Below are 4,120 nucleotides of genomic sequence, written 5' to 3' on the forward strand. Positions count from 1 at the left end.
TCCTCTACTGTTAGGTGCTGTTCAGATGATCCTAATTTATAGTGATCCTTTAGGACAGAGTAGAACTGCCCCGCAGGTTTTCTAGACTAATCTTTATGGGATCACGGGGTCTTTTTCCCACCCAGGATGTTGCTGGTGGGTTTGAACCGCTGACCTTTAATGGGCTTGAGTACTTTCCCTTACTAGCCTATAATAAATGCAAACCACGTCTTTACTTGTTCAGATTATTTAAATAAAAAACTGTTATATGAATCTGAAAACACCTGAGTGTTTAGTAAAATTGAGTCTGAGATTCTTTTCAATTAAACCTGTATTAAGATTTACCTACAATTGGAAAATAGTAAACTCTTCATTTAATGTGAGCTTTCCTTGGGTTGCTTCACAATAATTTATGCTAAATTTCAGGAAGCCCTGTAAATCCCAATTTAAGGCTCAAATTGCAACCCACCCGGATTCTAAGGACTAGGAAGTTCAAGATGATCCTTATGAGGCAGCACTGTTCTAGATCTTCATGTTCGCAAATGGAAAGGAATCACACGGAAGCATAGCTGAGAGATATTGTGGGTTGGTTTGCAGAACCCGATCATAAAGCAAGCTGTAGGAAGTTTTTGGTTTCCCAGTGCATGCGGAAGTTATGGTGGCGCGATGAGCTAGCTGATTACACACGCAATAGCATGGTGAAAGGTTAGAAATATTGGGAGAGCTACCAATATGTGACACGGAGATACGAAGTTGGAAAAAATGGTTTCAAGATTTTCATGATGCTGGGTTGCCACAACTTTCCATCTATGAAAACTAAAAACCTGTCCTCTCTGCAGTGTGCGAGAAAGCAAAGCGTCATAGAATAAGCTATGCCTGTAGCAGGATTGGAACGGCTTCCCCTCATTCGTTGATCATTTGTGTGGTAATAGTTTTGAGTTGATCTGACTCAGCGAGCGTTCTATATTGAGCAGCAGTATATAAATATTGTAGTTTTTAGCCTCTTTCTGCAGGGAATTGAAAGCCAAAGTCATGCTCTTGCTTAACATAAGTTTGTCAAATTTAATAACCAAGCAACATGCTACTCAGATGACATCTTTAAAAAAGAAGGGGTCTGGGCTCGGGCTGTCGGGGAAGCTGCTGAGCTGTGATGGTGATGACGAGGTGAAAATGGCGGATCTTTCGAAATACAATCCCAGCCCCTGACATCCCGGAGGCGGCGGCGGCGCAGCCACCCGGCTCCCTCCTCCGAGCGCGGCCAGCTCGGGGCGCTCCCGGTGGGGCACCCCGGGGAAGGCAGCAGCTGGCCCGAGCTGCCCGGCCCCGGCCGAGCAAAACCAGCACCGCCCGGGCTCGCAGTGGCCCGGGACCTTCTGGAGCCCCCACCGTGGAGCCCGAGGGCGGAGGAAGCGGCCGCGCTGGAGGACTACTGTGGTGTCTTCTATGTGATTGGCCTGGAGGTGGGAGGCGCTAAAATAACCTCCACATTACTTCATCAAGAGAACTTCCAGTTTAGGCATCCCTGGAGCCTGATCAACGTTCTAACAGCAGAACGATCATGGAGGTGGTACCAGCCGAGGTGAATAGTTTGCTTCCAGAGGAGATAATGGACACTGGTATAACGTTAGTGGATGATGATAGTATTGAGGCTGTTATTGTTTCATCCCCAATTCCCATGGAGACAGAACTGGAAGAAATTGTCAACATAAATTCTACTTGTGACTCTACAGCCACGCCCATTTCCACAGAACCAATCACAGTATACAGTAACCACACTAACCAAGTTGCAGTGAATACCACAATTACTAAAGCAGATTCTAATCCCACAGTGAAACCAGCTTTTCCAAGTGGCCTTCAAAAACTTGGTGCTCAGACTCCTGTGACTATTTCAACCAATCAGATCATTTTAAACAAAGTATCACAGACATCTGATCTTAAACTTGGCAATCAAACCCTTAAACCAGAGGGACAGAAGTTAATTTTAACAACTTTGGGCAAGTCTGGTTCACCAATTGTTTTAGCACTACCCCATAGCCAACTACCCCAGGCTCAGAAAGTTTCAACTCAGGCCCAGTCAGGAGATGCCAAGTTACCACCACAGCAAATTAAAGTAGTTACCATTGGAGGGAGGCCCGAGGTGAAACCTGCCATTGGTGTCTCAGCATTGACCCCAGGAAGTCAACTAATCAATGCTACAACTCAGCCCTCTGTGGTACAGACCCAACAGTTAAAAACAGTACAGATTGCTAAGAAGCCTCGAACACCAACCTCTGGTCCAGTAATCACGAAGCTGATCTTTGCAAAACCAATTAATAGTAAAGCCGTTACGGGACAGGCAACCCAAGGATCACCACCAGTCATTGCAGGTCGGGTTCTTTCACAGTCCACTCCTGGGACTCCATCCAAGACCATAACAATCTCTGACAGTGGTGTTATTGGACCAAGTTTAAATTCTACAACACAGACACCAAATAAAATAGCCATCTCACCTTTGAAATCACCAAATAAGGTAACAAAATGAAACAAGACTTTAGCCAAATATTGTGGATGGTGCTTTTATTACTAGTCATTTTTAGCATTTGATGATATTCTCAAGCAAGTATTGACATTCAGTGAATATGGGATGATATTGATAATTAGGGATATATGACAGATGAAAGTTTGCTTTGAATATATGAGTAATCATTTGCATGTTAAGGTGATTTCTCTGGCCCATGTGAATATGGATACAGGAACAATCTTTTGAGTGAGGTCCATATGTTAGAGTTCAATTCTACTCCAGTTAGTGATTAGAGAAATTCCTGTCCTTTGACTGTTTAAATATTGAATATTAAATGTAATTTTTACTTATTTATTAAAAAAAAAAAAAAAAAAGAAGGGGTCAATATAAAAACCTTGTGAATAAATAGTGTGTTTGATAGCCCAAAATACCCCCCTCCCGCACATCTTTCCCTTTTTAAAAACCTAAATATTTTCTTTCTTCTCTTTCCAGGCCTCAGGCATTCAGTTACATGTTCCTTGTATTTGGCTTTGAATGGGAAAAAGAAAGCAGATTAAAAAAAAGAACAGAGAAAAAAATAGCCTCATATATCTAGCAGTCACCAATTCCTTGGTGTTAGACTGTGCTTTTGAATATTTTATAATTGATCAACTGAAAACACCTTCTGCTATGTTTTCCAAACAGACGGTGTCACATGCCTATGCTAATCCTTTTAAAACGTAAGCTTGAGACCAGGATAAAAAGCCTGCATTCTTTATTGCCACGTCTCTCTTGTGCGGCTCCTCTGTGGGGCTGGAGGAAGAGAGGAGTTTAGAAGGAGCTCTGAAGAGCTAATCAGTTGCAGAGGCAAAACCGATGTTCAACTTTCTGCTTTAACTGAAAAAATACATGTTGATACTTCCAAAATACTGAGCTAGTGTGCGCCTCCTCGAGCCAATCTATCCCGGGCTTCTTTGCCGTCATCTGGACACAACATTTTGAGGGATGCTACTGAGAGGTTGGTTGAGCCTCACTGAATTAAGGCCAGCTTAAAAGAGGGATAAGCTGCCATTGCTTAAAAGAGCTACAATTTGAAGCCTATTCCTAATAGGTCCTGGAATGTAGAAGAATTGCTGAGCTTTGTCTACATGTCAATAGAAGCAAAGCCGAAAGGTTTGGTAAGAAATGTATATACTGCTGGTAAGAGGGACAGAGTGCCTTGGTTTCATTGCTGAAATCCAGAGGGAGTGAAGCTGGTTCTGCTCACCTAAGACCAAGGACCAGGCATTTAATCTCCCTGTTTTGCATTTCCTTGGCGCATAGGAGCATTTATGGTGACAAACTGCTGTTTGGGAGAGAGAATGAAAATTGAATTCACATAGCATTATTAAGCAATTCCTGCTCCATTTAATAGAAACGGGTTGAATTTACTAAGACCAAACTCCCCAATTACGGTCATATAAGACCCCATTTTGAAGCAGAGGGAATACTGCAGAGAAGGCAGAGACTGGCTGTTCTTTCAAAAGGGTGGCCGTGTGCCACGTACCTTCCAGACAACTGCCCAAGAGCCAGGCAGTGCAGGGATCCTGTGAAACGTCAGCCCTTGAATTCTGCGTGATAAGGCAGGCCCTCTGGATTAACAACCCAGTCAAGGGTCACCCT

At 43.3% G+C, this 4,120-nt stretch overlaps 1 pseudogene; it reads left to right on the top strand.

The window, feature by feature from the left end:
* Nucleotides 1-1,115: 1,115 nt before the first annotated feature.
* Nucleotides 1,116-2,500, top strand: LOC142442322 (protein lin-54 homolog pseudogene; annotated as a pseudogene).
* Nucleotides 2,501-4,120: the final 1,620 nt, after the last annotated feature.

Source organism: Tenrec ecaudatus, chromosome 3, assembly GCF_050624435.1.
Source record: "Tenrec ecaudatus isolate mTenEca1 chromosome 3, mTenEca1.hap1, whole genome shotgun sequence".
Lineage (NCBI taxonomy): Eukaryota > Metazoa > Chordata > Mammalia > Afrosoricida > Tenrecidae > Tenrec > Tenrec ecaudatus.